Here is an 11,392-nt window from a genome sequence, read left to right on the forward strand (position 1 = left end):
TTCTGGCATAGCTTCCTCCCAAGAACTTCGAATGACAAGCCGTAAAAACCAACTCGCAAAGCTCATCAAGGGCTACAAAATTGTGGGCAAGCTTTGAATTTTAGGCACTTTCAACCTTTGAATTTTAGGCACTTTCAAGCTTTCCATAGAGCAAAGCTCAAAAGCCACAGTTTGACTTGTAAAATACCTCATTTGGCATACACATCCCAATTGTACCTGTTGCAATCTGCATCCAACATATGCTCAAGCATTCCCCCATAATCCTGCTTACATCCATGCACTTGCTTTTGGCCTCTCCATAGGTCGACAAGGTTTGGCTACACAAACAAGAGTGAGCGTGAAAGATCATTCCTATAGATATGTCACTAAGACACCTATTGAGGAGTTCTACTTGGCCACGATCGATAAAGCTGAAATTCTTGCATGGCGAATGGAAACTCACATTTGGATGTGCGGGGCATTTGATTGCAACAATATTTTCAAGGAATACTGTAAATTGGAGAGATCAATAGAGGATGATGACTATATATTAGAGCCTTTTTCGGAGGATCTTTTTTAGCCTCTCGAGTGGACTTAGATATAAGTCACTATGGAAATATGCTTAAATGAAATAACCTCTACCATGTTTTGCAACGAAGATGGATACACCATTATTTCCCCCTAGATGGTTGGAATAAATTGAGGGAGCCCGGCGGATGACAATGAAGAGGAGCATGACCAAAATGAAATACCATGTAGGTGAGTGAGGGATGAGATTTCCATAAGAGATCTCTCTGAGATAGAGGAAATATTCTATGATTTAGATGGAAATACACCATTGTAGGAGGATGTAGATGATACAAAGTATAATGCGTTAGGAGCCAAAGACCTAATTGTGGGCAAAGAGGACAAATTCTATGACTTTCCTTACAAGAACCCAAAAAGACAAGCACAATACAAAGCAAAGCAAGACAAACAAAAGGAAACTAGAAGGAAAAGTCCCATGAAAATACTAAAGGGAAAAAATCACTATTTGATGCTTGTGGGGGCAATAGCTGTGTCAAGGACAAGATCACCAAGAGATACAAGAGCCATTAACAAACAAACATATGAAACCAAAGAAAACTCAAACCAAAGCAATCCAAAGACACTGAACCAAAATTGACCAAAGTGGAATGTAGAAAGAAATATCAAGAGTTAAAACAAACCTTAAAAAGAGGTATGGACGGTGGAGATGGAAGGCAAGGAAGACACCAAGTCAAATAAATTTAGTGTTCCATCCCATAACAAGGCATACCCAATCTAGGATAGAAGGGTTGTGGTACAATAGCCCATGAGAGAAGTGAAGGAACAAGAGACATACTATGATGGACTTGAGAAAGCGAAGAGAATCAACCTAGCACAACTGAGAGAGGAATCTAAGCCAGTATACAATATTACAAATGACCTAACCCCTAAAGAGGAAGAAATATTAATAGCTACACTCAAAGAATACAAAGGTGTGTTTGCTTGGTCATACAAAGATATCAAAGACGTGGATCTTGACATATGTGAGCACACTATTCCTCTTATTATTGATGCTAAACCAAGTAGATAGTCTATACACGTACAATGAGATGTTTGCTAGAAAGATCAAAGAGAAAATAGACAAACTGAAAGAGGTAGAAATCGTCTACAAAACCACCTACACATCTACAAAATCGTGTACAAAGATTGGGTTTTGCCCAAAAAAAGGAAAATTGAGAGCCTATGTTAACCTCAAAAAGATAAATGCTGCTACCATCAGAAAGATATTTTTACTTCTTTACCTTGATTGTCTAATGCCGGTTTTGAGAATGCTGCAAGGAGATCTAAGCCACTTGCTAGCACCTCATTGGAGGGAGAAGGTGAAATGAAAAGGTCGTGAGCTAGTTCTTGAAAAGTGAGGCGATCAGCTAATTCTAGAGTGTGACCTTGTTCATCATGCAGGGCAACATAGCAAAGAGTTGCACTGCTTGATGGCTTTGTCGTAGCAACCTCAGTGCCAATTGAATTGCGTAAGAAGTTGTTGCCCTTGAGATGAGAAATGAGGTGATGCACGGAGAGAGAGAGAGAGAGAGAGAGAGAGAGAGAGAGAGAGAGAGAGAGAGAGAGAGAGAGAGAGAGAGAGAGAGAGAGAGAGAGAGAGAGAGAGAGAGAGAGAGAGAGAGAGAGAGAGCATCGATATACACACATATAAGCGACTGGTAGATGTAGGACAGGTGAGAGATCCTCTATCTACTCCATCTCTCCTCCTTGAATCGTCCAAGAATGGCCAGCAATGAGTTGTGACTGTCTATGGCAATGGTGCCATCTCCGATCCCAAGACTATGCAGCCAAGGTGGGTCTCCCAGTAGGTGCTATTATGGATGTTGTGAATGCAGAGCGTGCTCAAATTGCAGAAGAGGCAAGAGCAACTACAGTAATGGCACTACACAAGTCGATGCTGATATGGGCAAAATAAATTCATCATGGGCAAGCGCAACTACAGTAATGGCACTACACAAGTCGATGCTGATATGGGCAAAATAAATTCATCATGGTATTGATAGTCAGGGGTTGTTGAAAAAGACAATGTTCTTGGCAATGCCTTGGTTGACATGTATGCCCAATATGGTGTACTTCAGAAAGCTTCCTGTTTGGAATACACATGAGCGTTTATGAGCCTTGTAAGCAGAGTGGGAAGAAGAGCATCCGATAAGTGTTGGTGCAGGTCAGTAAAGAAGCTATGTACTGAGGGAAGCACTTGGGTTCTTGGCAATGCCATGGTTGACATGTATGCCTTATGTGGTGTACTTGAGAAAGTACATAGTGATTTAGGATATTCTTGTTTTGAATGTCCTCTCTTTGAGTACACTAATTTTTGTCTACTTATTGCACGATATGCTCAAAAGGGGTAGGGCCAGGAAGCTCTAGGCTGTTTTTGGCGGATGCAAAGTGAGGGCATCTTTGTAGATGCAATCAACTACGCGTGCATTTTGAAGGCATGGGCACTACTCAAGATGCTGACATGGGTGTAAGAAATTCATCCCGTTATTGTTAGTCAAAGGCTGTTGAAAAAGACACCGTGCTTGCAAATGGCTTGGTTGACATGTATGCCCAATGTGGTGTACTTTAGAAAGCTTCAGAAAGCATGAGAGTTTATGAGCCTTGCAAGTAGAGTGGGAAGAAGAGCAGTTGATGAGAAGTGGTGCAGGCAAGTAAAGAAGCTATGTGATGAGGGAATTGCTTGGGTGCTTGGCAATGCCTTGGTTGACATGTATGCGTTACGTGGTGTGCTTCGAAATGCACATAGTGGTCGAGGAGCTTCCTGTTTGGAATGTTGTCTCTTCGAGTACACTGATTGCAAAACATGCAGAGCAGGGTCGAGGCCAGGTAGCTGTTGGCTGTTACATTGGATGCAAAGTGAGGGCATCTCTCCAAAATGCAACACTATCTGGAATGTCATCTATTGATTGCACAATATGCTCAAAAGGGGCAAGGCAGGAAGCTCTAGGTTGTTTTCAACGGATGAAAAGCAAGGGTATCATTGTAGATGCAATCAACTATGTGTGCATCTTGAAGGCATGTGGCATTACGGAAGATGCTGATATGGGTAAAAGAAATTCATCATTATATTATTAGTCAGGGGCTATTGGAAAAGATGTCATGCTCAGCAATGCCTTGGTTGACATGTATGCCCAATGTGGTGTACTCCAGATGATCAGGAAGATTTGGAACAGATATGCCCAACAGGGTCAAGCCCAAGAATCTCAAGACCTGGAAGATTTGGGTTGTTTTCAGTGGTGGATGCATTGTGAGCGCGCATCTGTATAGATGCAAGCTACTACGCTTGCATCTTGAAGGCATGTGGTAAGATGTTAGGCTAGAAGATTGTGGTAGCAGATGCCTTATCTAGGCGACCACATGTGGTAGTTGTCTCTATTGCTTTTCAAAGTGAGTTAGATGCGATGCATGATCAGTATGCAATTGATGATGATTTTATGACTCTCTTCTTAGAGGTGAACATCTAGAGTATTACGTTTTGAAAGATGACTTTTTGACACAATAGGCAAGATTTGTGTGATGAAGATTTAAAGAAAGAAGATCCTTATAGAGAGTCATCCTCCACCTTATGTTGGTCATTGAGGTATTGACAGTTTGATTAAGGCTATGGAGATGTATGTCTATTGGCCTTCTTTGAGCAAGGATCCAGAGAATTTTGTCAGGAGTTGTTTGGTTTGTCAGAGAGTAAATTCTGATCACGGAAAACTTCTTGGTCTACTTCATCCCCTCCTGATTCCTTTGTCTCCATGGGAAAGCATTGCCATGGACTTCATTCTTTATCTTCCGAGAACTCAGTCTGGAAATGATGGTGTTTAAACGATCATTGATTGATTCAACAAGAAAGCACATTTCATTCCACTTTAGGAGAAGATTACAACACAACAGATGGCTAAGATGTTTTTAGTCCATGTCTTCATGTATCATGGGATGCCAAAGTCTATTGTTAGTGACAGGGATCCCAGGATGACATGATTTTTTTGGAGATCTTTATGGCAGAATTTACATTCTACCTTCAAATTTTCTTGATCCTATCATCCACACAGACAGATGGACAGTCATAGGCATCGAATTTGACACTTCTTGATTTGTTGAAGTGTTATGTGTCAGATAATCCAGTACAGTGGGAACATTATTTGTCTTTGGTGGACTTTGCTTATAACAACACCATTCATAGATGTACTGGTAAAGCACCCTTTGAGATTGTTGAGGGAACTAAGAAGCTTCCACCTATGGTAGGTGATGGATGACGTATTTCAAGGTGACAAGTTTGTAGAGAATTTGGATGCTGATTATGGGCAAGTGAAGACAGCCATTCAGAAAGCTCAGTATAAGAAAAAGTAAACTGCACATAAGTATCGACAACGATTCTACTTTAATGAGGGAGATTGGGTGCTTTTGAGATTGGGTGTCCAACGAAGTGACACTTCAAGAGTGCACCACGACATGGCAATTTAGAATATCACAAGTTGACACAAAGCAACAGTAATGAGTTCTTCCTTGAGAAATTGCAAGATTTTGAAATAATAAAGTCCCTCCAACACTGGAGGAGAAGCATAAGTCCCCTTTCAACACTGGAGGGGATAAAAGTGGCAAGGGAAGGGCGCTTTCTATACAATATTATTATAAATGTTGAGAATGCTGCCAATTCCACACTATATGTATGTATGTTTTTTTTTTTTGGGATGGGCACAAGCATCCCAATGCATAAAATGCATCTTCTTCCATCTCTAAAATTTGATATTTTGGAAATTTTCTTCTCCACACATCTGTTAATGTGAAATCTCATTTGTCTTGCGAGGTCGTGGAGCTTTTGGTAAAAGCTTGGAGAAGAGATTCTACGAAGTCTTTAGAATAAGAGACGATATGAGGTGAAAGGTACAACACTACTCCTCTTCTTTAATTCACACTATTTCCACAGTGAATCAATCAAGGAAAACTAGTTATAACATATCATGTGCTCTATAGAAAGGGTGGTTGGAAAGGAGGCTTATAGATTTTAGATGGTTTTCCACGCATTATGAAGGGAATGGGGTGTAGGAGGGCCTCTTTATTTTCCATGGGATTGAAAATGAGATTAAGAAATGAGAAAATTGGGGATTGCCATGTGGATTGAAATGGTGGGTGTGGCAGGTCATAAAAGTGAATGGTCAAACTTATAAGCCTAGAGATTTAGGGGTCTTTTATTTTTGTATAAAAGGAGAAAATAAAAAAATTTGAACCTTTTTCCATAAAGTTGGGGTAAAAACCCACTCTTTCTCTCTTTAGAGGCTACTGACAAGGGGAGGGGGTCTTTCAAAAACATGGTGACATTCTCTCTCTCTTCTTTACTCTCTCTAAGGTTGCTACCTCTATCCTCTCCCCTCCAACTATGAAATCTACATCTCCTTCTTCAAGACTCTCTCTCTCTCTCTCTCTCTCTCTCCTCTTTACTCTCTCTAAGGCTGCTATTTCTATCCTCTATGAAAGCTACATCTCCCTCTTCAAGCCCACTCTTCCCTCCAAATAACTCTTGCAATAGAGGTTTGAAAGCTCCCTTCTCCATTGATCACTCAACCTCACTTTCACACCTCCACATAAAGCTATTTTTAGAGTACCTAGAGTACTCTAGAGTACCTTCCTCAACACCGTCCTTGGTCCTTCTTCCTCATCTAGATTCAAAACGGTCTTCCTTCACTCATCAACATCGTTTTGAAGATTAGGCACATGAGCATTTTTTGTCAGATCATTAGGCTTTTTTCAGCATATATGTTGGTAAGAACAGTGAGTATCATTCCTATTTTCAATGTTCTTATAATTTTGCTATCATACTGGTTTATGTTTCCATCTTACATGTAGAGATTGTAGCAGTGCCATTGTCTATCTTGGTATACATCTTAGCATTGTTGGTTATGCGGCACTAAGAATAATCGTGTATATAAACTAGTCAAGAATTTTTTTTCACAAGATGTATTGCATTCCTTTCATGGGTTCTCCAAGTGCTCATCAACTTAGGAGTGTTATTGACTCAACAAGTTACAGCAATGTGCAAGATGGTAGCATTTCTTGACTTATTGTTGACTACAAATGATTTATGTGGGTGACAATGTAGCCAAGTGCAAGAGGCGTACACAAGGTGTCAAGGAGACATATGGATTCTTGGGCACACCAAGATGGTAAGTAGCTAGCAAATGTACAATGTGTGTATATAGCTTCTCAATTGAAACTTGACACATCCTTGTCTCAACTTAGGTTTCTTGCAAATTGTAAGTGTTCTACTTCTATTTAAATGTTTTGGATTGTCCCATTTATGATTTTACCTCTTAGGTTGCTTCAAACGTGTGCATGATTTGCTGTGTTTTTATTTCATATATTTTTTCATCTAACTTTGTAGAGTGGGAGCTGGTGGAATCTTTTACAGATAGCTTTGAAGATATCCATGTGGATCTTGGCAAGTTGTTATATGTAGAGTGTTTACCTTGAGAGCTTGCCTCTCAAGAGATATTGTTTTATATAGCCATGCGTATGTCACACCGAGGAAAAATGGTTGCGGTAATATGTCTCCCATTAACTTTTCAAACTTGGGCAGTTTAGAATGGCCTAGACCAAAAGAAGGATGGAGGTGGATATGCATGCCACAATGAAGTGTACCTATGGGCCACACAAAGAAACCCTAAATTTTTTTACTCCTATGTGTATGTATGTTTATATTTTCCAATCACAAAATGCTCATAGGACACCAACAATGTGGATTTGCAAAGGTAACGGTGTAATCAATGGGTTCATTGTAGAAGGATGGGAAACCAAGGTGGTCAACTACCAAGGGGATATCATCAAGTGCTCTATATTTTGGTGAAAAATTTCCATACAGAAGATGGAAGCAAACGATGGGCGTATGGGAGGTGCTCGACTCGAATATTGTTTTTCAAGAGATTGTGGACCTTCAAATATGTCCCCCCCATGATATTGTGCTCGACACCTGTCTCAATGATGACTGGCATCTTGGCCATCTAAGCAAGTCTCTCAATCTTAGATATAAATTGCTTGAATAGTATTCCTTTTGTGTGAGTAGGGAAGTTGTACGGTTTAGAAAAGAGAAGGGTTTTACTTGTAAGGATATCTTAGTCCTACAATGTATCATTGTACAAGCTCAACCACATGGCCCTATTTTAATGAAAATTTTGTTTTACATCCCATCTCTATGCATAACTATTGATTTTAAAGTAGTTTTTTTTAGTGACTTTGGGTGTATAAGTCATTTGTGAAGTTTTAAAGTTTATTTTTCCTTCTCACAAAACTCCAGCTCTCATGATTTCCACCCTAGTTTCTCCCATCTACTTCCATGGTGACACTCCATGATGCACTCCTCACATAGCTGGCAAAGGTTATTAACTTAGTGCTCATGCCGATGCACTAGTTTTCATGTTTGAGGGCACAATTGACATGGGGCCAACATCAACCATTCATGACGATGCATTCAACGAGTTTGCCAAGTATATGGAGGCACACATGTCGAAATATGCAATTGTTTTAAGGGACTCACACCATGTGGTTGTTGATTGATTTTCTAAAGCATATGTACAAATTTGACAAGACTTTTTGATATTGCCTATTGAGATTTATCAAGGGATTGCTAGGAAGGACTACAAGGGAGAGGATGAGGATGAACTCATCGACTTGGGCATTGGGGACATGGTCCTAAATTTTCTGATGCTTAAGGGCACAAAGAGAGTTAAGAACAAAGAAAAATCAAGCAAGAAGTCCCCATAATCCTTGTTGATGAGAGAGATGGGGAGGTTGAAGAGATAAGTGAGCATGAAGAGGCCTCAATGGCACTTGTGCTCCTAGAAGAGTGTAGCCTTGTGGACGACATAGATCAAAAACTAGATGGAGATGATTTGATGGAGGGGGTTTCAAACTTCCATCTACTCACTTTGCATGCAATGGTGATAGAGGGTTGTCAATTTATTTTCCTCAACAACATTTCAAAGGCTGTGGGACTTCAAGAGAGGATGAACGAGTCTAAATTCTTTCATGCTCCACCCTTCAAAATGAAGCTTTGGAAATTATGAGCTCTGTGCCCTTTTACTATTTTTGTATATCACGCAAAGCCACTATGCTGGCTCTGCATTTCCTATTCTTCTTAGTCATTGGTGGTGGGGGAGAAGGTGGTTGCCGTTTCCATGCAAGGATATCATTTTTTTACTTTTTTCTTCACTCTGCTAGGGCTATTTGTTCCTCTATGGTTTGAGCCATATTCTTCTTCCTCTTTTGAAATTTCTTTGGCCTATTCTGGTTTTGCATGCCCTCTCTTCAAGAAGTCTACTTATCTAAGAAACTGGGGTCAATTAAAAAAATATACACAATATGTTGCATTGGGGACATGTTGGGTCCATCAAAGTATGGGGGTGTTTTTTCACCATGATCAAGTTGCATGTTACATTTTCGGGACCGTAAAGATGAATTTTCCATGTGAGGCCATGTTTTTAGGGCAAATTATGGCCAAATCGAGCGACAAATGCACCAAAGAATCACGTTGTAGTATTTTTTGGGTCTAGAGGAACCCAAAAGGGGTTTTGTGTGCCATGGTGTGCAGATGATTAGTTTGACGAGGAGGAATTTTCCATGTGAGGCCATGTTTTTAGAGAAAATTATGGAGAAATTAGGCAACAAATGTACCAAAAATTATGCTGCATTATTTTCTGGGTCTGGTGGAGCCCAAAAGGTGGTTGACATAGTCATCTATGCATCGTGGCACACGGGCCCCCTTTCGAACTCCTCTAGATTCAAAAAATACAACGGCATGATTATTTGGTGCATTTGTTGTCTGATTTGGCCAAAATTTGCCCCGAAAACATGGCCTCACATAGAAAATTCCTCTTTCCAACCCAAAAAATACATCAAATAGACCAAACTTATGCCATAGTGCAGGAATTGTCCTCGAGCCTCCCAAGGACTTAACAAACCCCTCGCACATGATTTTTTGGTACATATCTTGCCATCGGCCATTGACCACCACCCACTGCCCATCGGCCATGTATCTACTGGCCATTTTTCGACCACCATCCGGCCAAGATATCTTGACAAAAAGGGAATATTCTGGCTCAAAATTGGGGATTGCTTTTTGGTTTTTCCACGAGTGATTTTTCTCATGCATGATGGCTGGTCCTTTGAATGGGAGACTTTATAAATGTGCTTTTCTAGAATAAGAATTACAAAATTAAATTAGACTCCATAACGCATTTTCATGTCCATCTTTGAGGACAAACTTATGTAAGTGTAGAAAATTTTACTAAATCATACATGTAGGTCATATATTTCTTAAGTAGGCTCAAATTGATTTGAAAATTCCATGTTTAGGTATGTAATAGAGTTGTGAAGCTTCTACAATGTCTCAATAAAGATTGATGGCCTTCAATACTCATTGAAGCTCAACAATAAATTATAACTTAATGCATAAACCTCTATTTTTAGAGAAATTCCCTCTTTTGGGTCTTTTGAAGCTTCTACAATTTCTCAATAAAGATTAATGGCTTTCAATACTCATTTACGCTCAACAATAAATTGTAACTTAATGCATAAACCTCTATTTTTATAAAAATTTCTTCTTTTGGGTCCTTGAAGACAAATATGAGTCGTATCATTTTTTTCACATATTAAAACCATACTTCCATGAATATTTTAAATTGTATAAAAATGTTATGGTGAAGTCACCAAAATTTTCCATAAGCTACTTTGGTGGCCTAAGTCACTAACGTGATCCAAGGCACTTTTGTGCATATGTCCTAAAAGGACTATCACTAACTTGGCCCAAAGAACTTTTATACATACGTCCTAAGACTAGTGTTAACACACCCCACCAATTTAGCCTTTAGTCAAAGATTGATTAAGTTTTAGGTACTTCTTTAAACAGCCAAATAAAGAGGCCCTCTTATACCCCATTCTCTTCATAATGTCTATAAAACTTGATTATACTAATAGCAACCACATGTGCCATGTCCACTTTTAGATTTAGATACCCTTTATCTAGAAATACCAATAATGGTCTTTCCTTTGTTTTATGGTGCCTTGTGACTATTCTTTCACTAGCCACTATTGACATCCAGTTTTGTACAAGAACGTGTCAACTACAAGAGTTTCTAGTTGACCTGATCCTCGACACAATTTTTTTGGGGCCTAGAAAATTGAGGAAACTTTAGTGTTTCAAGAAAAGTGTACACAATTAATCACGAATGAAATGACGACATAAAGTACTTCAAGACAATGACAAAGAGACGAGTGAGTAAAGAGATGAACACTGTAAGATGGTAAAGACTTTGTTTCATTAATCAAGTACATGAGCCCATTGGCTTAGCATATGAATCATCTACATAAGTGTTCCGTACATGGGAAACAGAGCTAGGCTCTATGGTCTCTCTCCAACCAGCGTGATGAAGGGGTCCTCCCTTCATATACTATTGCTCCACCTTTTTGGCCTCTTTGTCTTGCCTTTCATTTGCGGCACATTTAATTGTTGTAACTTCAAAAGACACCTTCAATTGATTCTTGGTTGTTGAGGTTTGGTACCACACTTGAATGTCCCCATCTTGGTTTGGTCTGCAACAACTATTAAGTGATTGATTGTATCTCCCTAGGGCTTGAGCATTCAAATATTGTAGACATGATGCCCATGAAATTCCATGTTATTGACTTTTGCGATACACCTTCTACAAATCAAACATCAATACAAAGATGTACAATACAAAAGCTAAATACAATGTGAGCAATCCATAGCTAAATTTGATTGCAATAGGAACATTCAACACTTTACCACTTCCAAGTGCAAGTATTTGGACATTGTTGAATTTAGGCCAATCCATACTTGTGGCCATCA

Source organism: Adiantum capillus-veneris, chromosome 30, assembly GCF_014529385.1.
Source record: "Adiantum capillus-veneris isolate H3 chromosome 30, ASM1452938v2, whole genome shotgun sequence".
NCBI lineage: Eukaryota > Viridiplantae > Streptophyta > Polypodiopsida > Polypodiales > Pteridaceae > Adiantum > Adiantum capillus-veneris.